Source organism: Narcine bancroftii, chromosome 4 (genome assembly GCF_036971445.1).
Source record: "Narcine bancroftii isolate sNarBan1 chromosome 4, sNarBan1.hap1, whole genome shotgun sequence".
Taxonomy (NCBI): domain Eukaryota; kingdom Metazoa; phylum Chordata; class Chondrichthyes; order Torpediniformes; family Narcinidae; genus Narcine; species Narcine bancroftii.
In genome coordinates, this window is record NC_091472.1 from 72,738,794 (window position 1) to 72,755,226 (window position 16,433).

The following is a 16,433-nucleotide window of genomic DNA, read 5'->3' on the forward strand; positions in this document are numbered from 1 at the left end:
TTTGCACCAGGCAGGGAAAAAGAAGTTGACAATTTAACTTGTCTATGCCACTCTTGCTTTAATAAGCCTCTAAAAAGCCCCTCTCCCTTAGCCTCTTGCACTTTAGGGAGAAAGGTCGAGTCTATTTGGTCTTGTAGCCTTCTAGTCCTCACAACATACTGATTAATCTTTTTGCACCCTTTCCAGCTTAATGACATCCTTCCTATAATTTGACAGCCAGAACTACACACAATATTCCAAACGTGGGATTCCAACAGTTGGAATGTGATGTCATAAACTCAGACAGTCAGTGCTCTAACTGGTGGAGGCAAACATAACTTTTTCACCACTTTGTTTTCTGCATTAACTCTTTATCTCTGGGTCTCTGTTCCATAACAATCTGTGTAAAGATTGCTCTGATTTGATTTGGCAAGTGTTTATCCTTGGCTAACGCCTTGGATATACAATAATTAGCAACCAGAGTTAAATTTGTGATGGATTTTGCTGTATTTTATATTGTATATAGATATGTTTTAAAGGAGATAAATTGTGGGGTTTTTTTTTAGTGTAGGGCACAAACAAACACTTCACAATACAGATCTCAATTAAAATGCCAGAGCTCTGCTCAAGCCAGACAGTCCAGGTTCCCAGTCCCTTTGTAAAGACAATGGAAACTGATTTGCTGAAGGACTTCACGAGTAGGTGTTAATTGGACATGCTGCGGAGTAATGGATTATTGTTTTGGAAAGCAACAGATGAACAGACTCAGAAGATTGGGTCTGGTGTCTGAGGGCAGTTTGCTGTTCTAAGAGGGTCATGTGGTTTTCTCTGTGTGAGAGAAGAATTCAGTTCTACAGTTCAGCAGTGGCAGTTTGGACTGGAACATGGCAAGCTTATGGAAAAAAAACATTTTGAAGCCAGGTTATGAGTTCTTAGTTCAGCCTGTTCAAAGCCCTTGTGGTCCATACAAGAGGAGATGGGTGGCTGTCTAATGTTTTGCCTGAGATAAGGGAAACAGAAAAAGAACTCTGTGGTGACCTGAAAGAAAGAGGTTATCATCTGGAAAACCCTGATGAGGCAAGTTTCTTTGGCAAGACACTGAAGTGGCTGATCGGAAGGAACAAGTTTGTGTCCAATAAGTAACAAATCTCTCTCTGAAAATCAACAAGAAAATTCATGAGTGATCACCAGGCTTTGTTGCTTGAAATGTAAATGGTTAAGATTCATAAATGTTAAATTCTGTGCAGAGTATAAGAATTTCCTGCAACCAGTGAACTTGGAGGAGTAAGAAGTGAGATTGGACTGTGAATCAAAGAACTTTTCTCAACTTACACACACACACACACACACACACACATTACATACACGTGCGCTTAGAATTAGAAGGGAGTTCATAGTAATAAGTTAAAGTTTGATCCTGTTTTCATGTTTAAAGAAAATTAAAAGTAACTTTTGTTTAAGTAACCATTTGTTTTGGTGAACCAGGACTGTTTACCCATAGAACACTACAACACAGAAACAGGCTCTTCTTGTATGGCCAATCCCACTGACCTGCACTCATATCTCGCCATACCCCTCCCAACCATCTACCTGTCAATTTTTTTTTCTTAAGTATCAAAATTAAGCCTGCTTTTACCAATTCAGAAGAAGGCAGATACTCACCTAACTTTGTTCCTTTGGCAGAAAAGAAAAACTAATTGGGTGGCACTTTCAAAAGACAGGTGCAAGCACAATTGGCTGAGTGGTTTTCTTTTCTGTAGATGCTATGCCATGAAAGAATTGTGGTAGAAAACTAGGGCATCTTCTGTACTGGTTTGGTAGTATTAGGTAGCATTTCAATAAAGCATTGAGTTGATTAGTGGTACAAATAAAATTGTTTGGCTCACATTGATATGAACAATCGCAAAAAAAAAATGATCTGGACCAGCAAAAACACTTTTGTCCATGTTTGGTGATGATACATATCGTGTTTTTGTATCATTCAACAAAATCTTTTTATTCATTCCAGGAAGTTGCTATTTTATATGATGGATTCAAGCCTATTTTTTAAACAAGTAGTTTTGGAATGCTGTTTTAGCTTTAAAATCCATTTCTTTGTATTACTGCCAAACAGCATTTGATTTCTGAATGGGAAGATGTTTTATATTTGGTTTAGAAATTTATGTAAGTTTTATATTACATGTGTGTTCTACCAAATTTTCATTAAAACATTATGTAGCTCTCTCTGTGAAGATTTATAATTTAAACCTGGTGCCAAGTTAAGTAATGTTGGTTGCTTTGAAAAGCTTCCCTTCAGGTATTTGAATACTTTCTTCTTTGAAAGACTAACAAGAATTGTGGCACAATGCCAACATCATTCATTTTATCATTTCCTCCAACCCAAATAAGCTTAAAATACGTGTTCTTGCTCTTCTTTGTTTAAGTGAATTCTGTAGCTCAGTTTCCTGTTTGCTTGATTATGGCACACACCTACTACCCAATGGAGAGTAATCAGCTGTTGGCATGTTGACTGAAGTCTCTACCTTACCGTTGGGAGCGGAGTGCAATTGTAGTCCAAGAGAGCTGACCATGCCAAGAGCTAACTCTGTCCTGATCAAAGATTCATCTGGAAAATACTTGATTCCCAAGTCCCAGTTCAATGTTTGGAGATGTTCACTTCCTGAACCAATGCCATCACTGAAGGACTCAAAATTAAATTATAAACATAGCGCCAAATAAAATTCTACAAGAGTTGATATTCTTGAACTGGAACTTTTTTTTAATGGACACCTTAAAAGATTTACAGTGAACCAAAAGCCACAAATGCTGGAATCAAGCAGACAAAGAAATGCGGGAGGGACTCAGCAGATCAGACAACACCCACGCGTCAAAATAGTCACTGTTTTGTGTTGGATCCTTCAGCAAGGATACAGGGAAAGGGGTGATACTTGGTATATAAAGGGGGAAAGAAACTGGGGAAGGGGCCCAGAGCTGACAGACAAATGTGAGAAATGGAGGAAAAGTAGTGGGAGAGACCAATTGGAAGTTGGGAGTGGGGGTGGGAGGGGGAAGAAAAGTTAGAGGGAAAAAATAAGTACAGGAGTCGGTAAAGAGATGGAAACAATGGAATCGGATGGTGGGGGTCACATAAAATTGGAAAAATAAATGTTTATGCAGTTTGTGGCTGTACAATCACATTACTCCTGAACATTACCAAAGCAAAGAGGCAACTCTGGACCAAACTTGAGTTTCAGATAGACATTTGACAGCTGTGGCAAAGCTTGCATCCATTTCCATCCTATAAGGCAAAACAGGCAGTGTCATTAACTGCGATATATCTCTTGCAGAAGAGCTCAATGCCTTCTCTGTGCACTTGGATAGGGAAAACAATGAAGAACCTTTGTGACCACACCCCTTGACGACCTTTGATGATATGAACAGCACCTTCAGGAAGATAAATTCTCAAAGCATTTGGCCCAGACTGTGTACCTGGCTGTGTCCTGAAAACCTGTGTGAACCAACTGGCTGGACTTTTTGTAGACATCTTCAACCTCTTGTGACAGCAGTCAGAGGTCCCCACCTTGTTCAAAAGGACTTCCTTCATTCTGGGGCCCAACAATAGTAAGGTGACGTGCCACAACAACTCTTGGTTGGTAGCAATGATGTTTACTGTCATTAAATAGTTTGAGAGATTGTTCATGGAGCAGATCATCAGATGATGAGTCAGAATATAGAATGGAGATCGACATTCTCATGGCGAGATGGCATAGAGACTAGACGTGTTATCCCTGTCCTCCCTGGTCAGACTTTTAAGTACCTATTTTTTAATCCTTTATTTTCAATTTTAAAATTTTAATTTTTAGTTTGATATTTTGATGAGCCATTATAGCTGCTAATGTAAAAAAACTGTCTCAGTTACAAAAGAAAATACAGTTTCGAAGTGCAGAAGAATTGGGGTCTAAACGACCTGGAACAGCCTTGGACTTTATTTCAGTGATCTCCAAGCCTCAACGATCACCGGTGGGGACAAAAGTTAAAGTAACTGGCACTCACCAGTCTCAAGATTGCGCTGGTTCGACCCGTTTTGTGGAGGAAGAAGCGCGCTCCCGAGAAGGTGGGCAAGAGCCTGGAGGATTGTTGCAAAGAACAACCCCATTGGAAGAGATGGGAGCGTGGAGAAAAAAGGACTGTGACGGTAGACACGTAGTCTATAGCGATTGTGGACATGAGTAGCGCTGCTAATTACGGAGGATTCCGTAATTTTATTTTAAAAATGGTCTGCGGGGGGAGGACAGCAACGACCCCCTGAGGAAGTCGTGGAGTCGTCATTGGGTGTCCAAACTTGCAGCAAGACGATTAGAATAGTGCCTTTTGATGTATAACCAGAAGAAGACTTACCTTACTCGGCCACTGCATAGGAAATGGAAGAAGAGCTGGAAGAAAGTGAGTTACAAATTACGGAACGGGATTCTGCATTCCAAATTGCATCTCAACCTGTTTATATGATGTTTGAAGGTATTGCTTCTTATTTGGATATCATTACCGGTCAATTGAACCAGCTGGTTCAAATGAATACTGATAGGAGCTCAGACTTAATTGTGGTTAAGGCAGAAGCTAAAGAAAATTGGGAAAACTTAAAAAAAATTTGAAGCTTCCTTTTCTGAATGTAAACAACAAGTACAATCCAATACAGAAACAATAGTAAAGGTGGAAAAATCAGTTAAAGATTTAGGAGCACGGGAAAGAGAATTAACAAAAAAAATAGACTATTTGGAAAATCAAAGCGGAAGAAATAATGTGAAAATTGTGGGTTTGCCAGAAGGTCAAGATCCTGTCAAATTTTTTAAAAATTGGATTCCTCAGATGTTAGGGGAAGAGTCTTTTCCTGATGGATTGGGATTAGAAAGAGCACATAGAGCTTTAAGAAGAACACCCCTACCTGGTCAACCCCCAAGAGCTGTGATAGTTCATTGTTTGAACTGTTTGGATAGAGAGACAATCCTTCGACTTGCAGTTCAAAACGCAAGACAAAGACAAGCCCCAATGATGGTTCAGAATAGTAGAGTTTTCTTCTACCCTGATTTGAGTCGAGATGTCATAAGACGTCAACGTGAATTTAATCCAGTTAAAGATGTTTTATGGTGTAAAGGTTACAAATTTGCTTTTCGTTACCCTGCTGTGTTGAAAGTGTTTTATGGAAACTATCAGTCTCAATTCTTTGAGAATGAGCATGAAGCAATGGTTTTTGCTAATTCGCTACCAGATGTCAGAGGACAAAGAAGTCCACCATTATCTCCTAAAAGAAAATCTGATGGTCTTGGAAATGGGAAGAATGGCAGAAGTGGAAAAAACGGGAATGAAAAGAGTTCATCTACTCTTGAAATGAGTTCACCATCTGGACTGGAATCTCAAGGCTGATTTTCTTTTTGTAATATGTTTATATTTTTGATTGGCTGGCTGGGGAGGAGGGGATTGCACTGATTTCTTTGTTAGATATCAGTCACTAGTGGGTAATCCACACCCAGTTTTTTTTAGGGAGTTACTACCTTTTGGTAGTTTTTTTTGGGGGGGTTGTTTTTTTTTATTAATGAATATTACTTTTATTTGGAGGGCCTATATATTTTAATTTGAGGGTCCTATATATAACAATTTTTTTTGTTATTATTTTGTGATTATTTTTGGTATTTAGTAATTGTATAAGATATGTCGAATTTGAAATTTGCTACTTTTAATGTTCAGGGATTAAACAACCCGATCAAGCGTAAGAGAGTTTTGGCTTATATCAAAAAGATGAAAATTGATATTGCTTTTTTACAGGAGACACATTTGAATGAAAAAGAAAGTATGAAATTGAAGAGGGACTGGGTTGGACATGTTTTTTTTTTCTTCATTTAACTCTAAAGCTAAGGGAGTAGCAATTTTGATACATAAAAATTTACCTGTTGAATTACAATCAATGGAAATGAATGCAGGACGTTTTCTTAAGTTGAATTGTAAGATTTTTAATGAATTTTGGACTTTACTCAACATTTATGCACCGAATGTGGATGATGAAGCATTTATTTCAGATGCATTTTTGCTTCTGGGACAAGCCAATGAAAATGTTCTGGTTGGAGGAGATTTTAATTGTGCTTTGGAACCTTTATTAAATAAATTTAAAAAAAAATGTTTAAAAATCTAAACTGGCAATTCAAATCCGAGCTTTGATGAAAGATTTTAATTTGGTGGATATTTGGCGACGTCTCAACCCAACAGAGAAGGATTTCTCTTTTTATTCATTTAGACATGAATCTTTTTCTAGAATTGATTTTTTTTTAGTATTGGCACATTTACAGGGGAAAATACTACAAGCGGAATATAAAAGTCGTGTAATTTCGGATCATTCTTTGTTTTATTTCACTTATGAAAGTTCTGAAAAAGTTCATCCAGCTTCTCGTTGGAGATTTAATACAATGTTGTTAAAAAAAAAAGTGGAATTTATTGAATTTGTTAAGAAACAAATTAATCTCTTGGAAGAAAATGTTAATTCCATTCAGAGTAAATTTATATTGTGGGATGCTATGAAAGCTTACTTGAGAGGTCAAATAATTAGTTATACCTCTAAGGTTAAAAAGAATTATTCGACCGAGAGTCTTGAATTAGAGAAACAGATTGATCAATTAGAAAAGGAATTTCAGAGAGATGTGACAGAAAATAGAATTGTCTAGATTGAAATTGAAATACAATACTTTGCAATCTTATCAATTTGAAGGCTTAATAAATCTAAACTAGTGGAGTTGTTCTAGTGAACCGGTGCAGACTCGAAAGGCCGACATGGCCTGTTTCCGCTCTGTAAATGGTTAAATACTTCCGAGGAAAAACAGGAGAGCAGATCAACTAACTCCTTTTTATCGATGTTGAAATTACCGGTATTAGAAGAAGATGATATATTGGAGCTGGAGGCTCCTTTTACTGATTTGGAAATTAAATTAGCTATGTTGGAAATGCCGAAGGAAACTCACCTGGTGATGATGGGTTTTCAGTTGAATTTTATAAGGTATTTTATGAGGATTTATCTACGGTGTTAGGAGATGTGATGCGACAGATTAATGAACATTATGATTTACCTGAATCATGCTCTCGTGCCTTAATTACCATAATTCCTAAGAGGGATAGAGATCCGTTGAAGGTGTCTTCATTTAGACCAATTTCTTTGTTAAATGTAGACTATAAAATAATAGGTAAAGTATTAGCGAATTGATTGGCTAAATTTTTGCCTAAGTTTTTTTTTAAATTTTTTATTTTTCACACCATAAACCACATTGACCATGATGCATACATTTTCCTTTTCAAATATATACAGTGCCATTTTCTCCCCCCCCTCCTCCCATCCCACCCTCCCTACCTCCCCCCATCCATTTAAAGTACAAAATCTAAGATACATTAAACCAGTCAAACAATGTTGTCATTCAATAAAAATAAACAAGAAATTCCACGGAGTCAATTCTTTTCATTTCCTTCTCCTTTCGTTAATTTAGGTAGTGAATGTCCCCGGTAGGTTTTCTCTATTGTGTTTCATGTAAGGCTCCCATATTTGTTCAAATATTTCAATATTATTTTTTAAACTATATGTTATTTTTTCTAATGGAATACATTTATTCATTTCTATATACCATTGTTGTATTTTCATATTATCTTCCAATTTCCAGTTTGACATAATACATTTTTTTGCTACGGCTAGAGCTATCTTAACAAATCTTTTTTGTGCACCATCCAAATCAATTCCAAATTCTTTGTTTTTTATGTTACTTAGGAGGAAGATCTCTGGATTTTTTGGTATATTGTTTTCTGTAATTTTATTTAATATTTGGTTTAGATCTTCCAAAAAATTTTTCTACTTTCTCACATGTCCAGATTGCATGAATTGTTGTTCCCGTTTCTTTTTTACATCGAAAACATCTGTCAGATACTGTTGGGTCCCATTTATTTAACTTTTGAGGTGTAATGTATAGCCTGTGTATCCAGTTATATTGTATCATACGTAACCTCGTATTTATTGTATTTTTCATCGTTCCAGAACATAACTTCTCCCATGTTTCCTTTTTTATCTTTATATTTAAATCTTGTTCCCATTTTTGTTTAGTGTTACCATTTGTTTCCTCAATCTCCTTTTCTTGCAGTTTACTATACATATTTGTTATAAATCTTTTGATTATCATTGTATCTGTAATCACATATTCAAAGTTACTTCCCTCTGGTAACCTCAGACTGCTTCCTAATTTGTCCTTCAAGTAGAATCTCAATTGGTAATATGCCAGCACTGTATCTTGAGTTATATTGTATTTATCTTTCATTTGTTTAAAGGATAATAATCTATTTCCTGAAAAACAATTTTCTATTCTTTTGATCCCTTTTTTCTCCCATTCTCTAAAGGAAAGGTTATCTATTGTAAAAGGGAGTAACTTATTTTGGGTCAATATTAGTTTTGGTAATTGGTAATTTGTTTTATTCCTTTCTACATGAATTATTTTCCAAATATTGAGTAGATGATGTAATACTGGAGAACTCCTACGTTGTACCAATTTTTCATCCCATTTATATAATATGTGTTCAGGTATCTTTCCCCCTATTTTATCTAATTCTAATCTAGTCCAATCTGGCTTTTCCCTTGTTTGATAAAAATCTGATAGGTATCTTAATTGTGCAGCTCTATAATAATTTTTAAAGTTTGGCAGTTGTAAGCCTCCTTGTTTATACCATTCTGTTAATTTATCTAGTGCTATCCTCAGTTTCCCCCCTTTCCATAAAAATTTCCTTATTATTTTCTTTAACTCCTTGAAGAATTTCTCTGTCAAGTGTATTGGCAATGCCTGAAATAGGTATAATATCCTTGGGAAAATGTTCATTTTAATACAGTTTATCCTTCCTATTAGTGTTAATGGTAAATCTTTCCAACGCTCTAAATTGTCCTGTAATTTTTTCATTAGTGGATAATAATTGAGTTTATATAGATGGCCGAGATTTTTATTTATTTGTATACCTAGGTATCTTATTGCTTGCATTTGCCACCTGAATGGTGATTCCTTCTTAAATTTTGAGAAATCCGCATTATTCATTGGCATTGCTTCACTTTTATTTACATTAATCTTGTAACCCGACACTTCTCCATATTCCTTCAATTTCTTATGTAATTCTTTTATTGATAGTTCTGGTTCTGTTAAGTATACTATAACATCATCCGCAAATAAACTTATTTTATATTCCTTGTCTTTTATTTTTATCCCTTTTATATTATTTTCTGTTCTTATCAATTCTGCTAGTGGTTCTATAGCTAACGCGAACAATAAGGGTGATAGTGGGCATCCTTGCCATGTTGACCTGCTTAAGTTAAATTGCTTTGATATATATCCATTTACTGTCACTTTCGCCAATGGCCCCTTATATAATGCTTTAATCACACAAAACTCAAAACGGTCAACCAGTTTACCTATCTCGGCTGCACCATTTCATCAGATGCAAGGATCGACAATGAGATAGACAACAGACTCGCCAAGGCAAATAGCGCCTTTGGAAGACTACACAAAAGAGTCTGGAAAAACAACCAACTGAAAAACCTCACAAAGATAAGCGTTTACAGAGCCGTTGTCATACCCACACTCCTGTTCGGCTCCGAATCATGGGTCCTCTACCGGCACCACCTACGGCTCCTAGAACGCTTCCACCAGCGTTGTCTCCGCTCCATCCTCAACATCCATTGGAGCGCTCACACCCCTAACGTCGAGGTACTCGAGATGGCAGAGGTCGACAGCATCGAGTCCACGCTGCTGAAGATCCAGCTGCGCTGGATGGGTCACGTCTCCAGAATGGAGGACCATCGCCTTCCCAAGATCGTATTATATGGCGAGCTCTCCACTGGCCACCGTGACAGAGGTGCACCAAAGAAAAGGTACAAGGACTGCCTAAAGAAATCTCTTGGTGCCTGCCACATTGACCACCGCCAGTGGGCTGATAACACCTCAAACCGTGCATCTTGGCGCCTCACAGTTTGGCGGGCAGCAACCTCCTTTGAAGAAGACCGCAGAGCCCACCTCACTGACAAAAGGCAAAGGAGGAAAAACCCAACACCCAACCCCAACCAACCAATTTTCCCTTGCAACCGCTGCAATCGTGTCTGCCTGTCCCGCATCGGACTTGTCAGCCACAAACGAGCCTGCAGCTGACGTGGACTTTTTACCCCCTCCATAAATCTTCGTCCGCGAAGCCAAGCCAAAGAATCCAATTAATATACTTCTCTGGTAAACTGAATTTTTGCAATACTTTGAATAAATAATTCCATTCTACTCTGTCAAAGGCCTTCTCTGTGTCTAAAGCAACTGCTACTGTTGGCGCTTTACTCCTTTCTACTGCATGAATTAAGTTAATAAATTTACAAATATTGTCTGTTGTGCGTCTTTTTTTAATAAATCCAGTTTGGTCTAGATTTACCATTTTAGGTACATACTCTGCTAATCTGTTTGCTAATAGTTTAGCTATTATCTTATAATCTGTGTTAAGTAAAGATATTGGTCTATATGACGCTGGTGAGAGTGGATCTTTCCCTTGCTTTAGTATTACTGTAATTATTGCTGTTTTACATGAATCTGGTAAGCTTTGTGTTTTATCAATCTGGTTGATTACTTCCAGGAGGGGAGGAATTAATAAATCTTTAAATGTTTTATAGAATTCTATTGGGAATCCATCCTCTCCTGGTGTTTTATTATTTGGTAATTTTTTTATTATTTCTTGTATTTCTACTATTTCGAATGGTTCTGTTAATTTATTTTGTTCCTCTATTTGTAATTTTGGTAGTTCAATTTTAGTTAAAAATTCATCTATTTTCCCTTCTTTCCCTTCGTTTTCAGTTTGGTATAATTGTTCATAGAATTCTCTAAAGTTTTCCTTGATCTCCGTTGGATTATATGTGATTTGTTTGTCTTTTTTCCTTGATGCCAATACCATTTTCTTAGCTTGTTCTGTCTTAAGCTGCCATGCTAGAATTTTGTGCGTTTTTTCCCCTAGTTCATAATATTTCTGTTTTGTCTTCATTATGTTCTTCTCCACCTTATATGTTTGTAGTGTTTCATATTTTATTTTTTTATCTGCCAATTCTCTTCTTTTAGTTGTATCTTCCTTCATTGCTAATTCTTTTTCTATATTTACTATTTCCCTTTCCAACTGCTCTGTTTCCTGATTATAGTCCTTCTTCATCTTGGTTACATAACTTATTATTTGCCCTCTAATGAATGCTTTCATCGCATCCCATAGTATAAACTTATCTTTCACTGATTCCGTATTTATTTCAAAATACATTTTAATTTGTCTTTCAATGAATTCTCTAAAATCCTGCCTTTTAAGTAGCATGGAGTTTAATCTCCATCTATACATTCTTGTAGGGATGTCCTCTAACTCTATTGTCAATATCAAGGGTGAATGGTCTGATAATATTCTAGCTTTATATTCTGTTTTTCTTACTCTATCTTGCATACGAGCTGATAACAAAAATAGGTCTATTCTTGAGTATGTTTTATGTCTACCCGAGTAATATGAATATTCCTTTTCATTTGGGTGTTTTTTCCTCCATATATCCAAAAGTTGCATTTCTTCCATCGATTTAATTATAAATTTGGTTACTTTGTTCTTTCTGTTAATTTTTTTCCCAGTTTTGTCCATATTTGAATCCAAATTCAGGTTGAAATCCCCTCCTATTAATATGTTCCCTTGCGTATCTGCTATCTTCAAAAAAATATCTTGCATAAACTTTTGATCATCTTCGTTAGGTGAATATACATTGAGTAGATTCCAAAACCCCGAATATATCTGACATTTTATCATTACATATCTCCCTGCTGGATCTATTATTTCCTCTTCTATTTTAATTGGCACATTTTTACTAATTAATATAGCTACTCCTCTTGCTTTTGAATTATACGACGCTGCTGTTACATGTCCTACCCAATCTCTTTTTAATTTCTTGTGCTCCACTTCAGTTAAATGTGTTTCTTGCACAAATGCTATATCAATTTTTTCTTTTTTCAGTAAATTTAGCAGTTTCTTCCTTTTAATTTGGTTATGTATTCCGTTAATATTTAAAGTCATATAGTTCAGCGTAGCCATTTCATACTTTGTTTATCTTCCCTTTCCGTTTCTCCATCATCACCTTTACTTCTTATCCATTTCTGCTTTCTTGTTTTGAACACTTTATAAGACAACATTTCTAAAAAATCAAACATTTTCCTTATTCTCCTATTTAAAACTTTTTTAACCCCATTCTCCCCTCCCCCTCCTGAGTTGCCCTTTATCCCTTGTCGGGCAACCACATCTCCCCTCTCCATTTGGATTTGCGAATTCACTCGCAAACGTCAACTGATTTTGTAGTGACCGTAACTCCTCCCCACCCAGCCCCCCCAGAAAAGATTTCAATTTTCATATGTAACAAAGGTCACTCTTTTAATTCCCTCCTTATTCCCTCTATTCCCTTTCCCTCCCTTATTAATTCTTGTCTATACTCTATATGTTTTCCTCTAAATACGGATACATTCATGTATACACACACTATATATATATATATATATATATATATATATATACACACATATAACATATACCCCTTTACACACATACATATAGTTCGTGGTCATTTTTACTCTCATTACATGTCTTCATCTCTCTGCTTGTTTTGTAGTTGTTCTGCAAATTTCCTTGCTTCCTCTGGATCCGAGAATAGTCTGTCTTGTTGCCCTGGAATAACTATTTTAAGTACCGCTGGGTACTTTAACATAAAAGTTCAATGTTGGAAAACTGCAGTCAGACGAAGCGAGAGGAAACTTCCAGGCAAACCTCAAAGCAAAGCTCGACGTTGCAACCCGCCTCACGGACCCGTCCCCTGAAACCCTCTGGGATCAGTTGAAGGCTACCATACTGCAATCCACTGAAGAGGTACTGGGCTTCTCCTCCAGGAAAAACAAGGACTGGTTTGACGAAAACAGCCAGGAAATCCAGGAGCTGCTGGCAAAGAAGCGAGCTGCCCACCAGGCTCACCTTACAAAGCCGTCCTGTCCAGAGAAGAAACAAGCCTTCCGTCGCGCATGCAGCCATCTTCAGCGCAAACTCCGGGAGATCCAAAATGAGTGGTGGACTAGCCTCGCCAAACGAACACAGCTCAGCGCGGACATTGGCGACTTCAGGGGTTTCTACGAGGCTCTAAAGGCTGTGTACGGCCCCTCACCCCAAGTCCAAAGCCCGCTGCGCAGCTCAGACGGCAAAGTCCTCCTCAGCGACAAGATCTCCATCCTCAACCGATGGTCAGAACACTTCCAATCTCTTTTCAGTACCAACCGCTCAGTCCAAGATTCCGCCCTGCTCCAGCTCCCTCAACAGCCCCTAAGGCTAGAGCTGGATGAGGTTCCCACCCTGGATGAGACATATAAGGCAATCGAACAACTGAAAAGTGGCAAAGCAGCAGGTATGGATGGAATCCCCCCAGAAGTCTGGAAGGCTGGCGGCAAAACTCTGCATGCCAAACTGCATGAGTTTTTCAAGCTTTGTTGGGACCAAGGTAAACTGCCTCAGGATCTTCGTGATGCCACCATCATCACCCTGTACAAAAACAAAGGCGAGAAATCAGACTGCTCAAACTACAGGGGAATCACGTTGCTCTCCATTGCAGGCAAAATCTTCGCTAGGATTCTACTAAATAGAATAATACCTAGTGTCGCTGAGAATATTCTCCCAGAATCACAGTGCGGCTTTCGCGCAAACAGAGGAACCACTGACATGGTCTTTGCCCTCAGACAGCTCCAAGAAAAGTGCAGAGAACAAAACAAAGGACTCTACATCACCTTTGTTGACCTCACCAAAGCCTTCGACACCGTGAGCAGGAAAGGGCTTTGGCAAATACTAGAGCGCATCGGATGTCCCCCAAAGTTCCTCAACATGATTATCCAACTGCACGAAAACCAACAAGGTCGGGTCAGATACAGCAATGAGCTCTCTGAACCCTTCTCCATTAACAATGGCGTGAAGCAAGGCTGTGTTCTCGCACCAACCCTCTTTTCAATCTTCTTCAGCATGATGCTGAACCAAGCCATGAAAGACCCCAACAATGAAGACGCTGTTTACATCCGGTACCGCACGGATGGCAGTCTCTTCAATCTGAGGCGCCTGCAAGCTCACACCAAGACACAAGAGAAACTTGTCCGTGAACTACTCTTTGCAGATGATGCCGCTTTAGTTGCCCATTCAGAGCCAGCTCTTCAGCGCTTGACGTCCTGCTTTGCGGAAACTGCCAAAATGTTTGGCCTGGAAGTCAGCCTGAAGAAAACTGAGGTCCTCCATCAGCCAGCTCCCCACCATGACTACCAGCCCCCCCACATCTCCATCGGGCACACAAAACTCAAAACGGTCAACCAGTTTACCTATCTCGGCTGCACCATTTCATCAGATGCAAGGATCGACAATGAGATAGACAACAGACTCGCCAAGGCAAATAGCGCCTTTGGAAGACTACACAAAAGAGTCTGGAAAAACAACCAACTGAAAAACCTCACAAAGATAAGCGTATACAGAGCCGTTGTCATACCCACACTCCTGTTCGGCTCCGAATCATGGGTCCTCTACCGGCACCACCTACGGCTCCTAGAACGCTTCCACCAGCGTTGTCTCCGCTCCATCCTCAACATCCATTGGAGCGCTCACACCCCTAACGTCGAGGTACTCGAGATGGCAGAGGTCGACAGCATCGAGTCCACGCTGCTGAAGATCCAGCTGCGCTGGATGGGTCACGTCTCCAGAATGGAGGACCATCGCCTTCCCAAGATCGTATTATATGGCGAGCTCTCCACTGGCCACCGTGACAGAGGTGCACCAAAGAAAAGGTACAAGGACTGCCTAAAGAAATCTCTTGGTGCCTGCCACATTGACCACCGCCAGTGGGCTGATAACGCCTCAAACCGTGCATCTTGGCGCCTCACAGTTTGGCGGGCAGCAGCCTCCTTTGAAGAAGACCGCAGAGCCCACCTCACTGACAAAAGGCAAAGGAGGAAAAACCCAACACCCAACCCCAACCAACCAATTTTCCCTTGCAACCACTGCAATCGTGTCTGCCTGTCCCGCATCGGACTGGTCAGCCACAAACGAGCCTGCAGCTGACGTGGACTTTTTACCCCCTCCATAAATCTTCGTCCGCGAAGCCAAGCCAAAGAAAGAAAAAGAAGATATCTTTTTTCCATAAGATCGTTTTTGCTGTATTGAACTCCTTCCTCTTCTTCAGGAGTTCAAAACTTATGTCTGGATAGAAAAAAAAATTTTGACTTTTATATTCCAGTGGCTTTTTGTCTTCTCTTACTTTCTTCATTGCTCTCTCCAATATATTTTCTCTTCTTGTATATCTTAAGAATTTTACTAAAATGGATCTTGGTTTTTGCTGCGGTTGTGGTTTCGGGGCTAAAGTTCTATGTGCCCACTCTATTTCCATTTCTTCCTGTAATTCTGGTCTTCCTAGGATCCTGGGGATCCAATCTTTTATAAATTCTCTCATATTCTTGCCTTCTTCATCTTTCTTAAGGCCCACTATCTTTATATTATTTCTTCTATTATAGTTTTCTATTATATCTATCTTCTGAGCTAACAGCTCATGTGCCACTTTAACTTTTTTATTAGATTCTTCTAATTTCTCTTTTAATTCCTCTACTTCCATTTCTACAATTATTTCTCGTTCTTCCATTTTTTCCACTCTTTTTCCTATCTCTGACATGGCCATTTCTATTTTATTCATTTTTTCTTCTGCATTCTTAATTCTTCTTTTTATCTCATTAAATTCTTATAATTGCCATTCTTTCACTGATTCCATATATTCTTTAAAAAAAATACATCCATTGTCTTGCCTTTCTCTTCTTCTTCCATTTCTTTCTGTTCTTCTTCTTCTTCTTCTTCTTCTTCTTCTTCCTCTGGATTGACCATCTGTTGTTTCCTTGTTTTTTTACCCTCTTCTTTCTTGTTGTCGTTATTGTCTGTGTTCTGCACCTGCTGCTGTGCTGCAGGTGTCTCTCTCAGCTGTGGAGATCGACTCCGCAGCTGTTCCCCCCTCCCGTCAGTGTGTTTTTTTTCATGCGCGGTTGCGCACTTTTACTCGGCTCTGCGAGCCATTTTTGTAGTCCCGAGCCCGGGACTTCCACTGACCTGAGGGAGCGGGCTTCTCTCTCCGCGGCGGGTCTCTTCGGAAAGGTAAGGCCTTCACCTTCTTCTTCCGACATTCTTTCTTCCTCTTTTCTTCCCGTTGTTTTCGACTTTTCTCTCTTCGCTTCCATTTTCTTCTCACCTTTATTTTTACTTTATTATAAATTTTAATTTTGTACCTTTGTGCTTTGTGTGTTTTTTTTAACTTTTTGGGAGAGGGCTGGAATTCCCTGACTGGCCACTACTCCATCACGTGACTCCTCTCTACCTAAGTTGATACATGT

The 16,433-nt window shown here is 38.7% G+C and overlaps 1 protein-coding gene across 1 annotated transcript in view; it reads left to right on the forward strand.

The window, feature by feature from the left end:
• LOC138760682 (rho guanine nucleotide exchange factor TIAM2) overlaps nt 1–16,433 on the forward strand; it is a 314,168-nt gene that overhangs the window by 38,174 nt on the left and 259,561 nt on the right. The window lies entirely within an intron of this gene.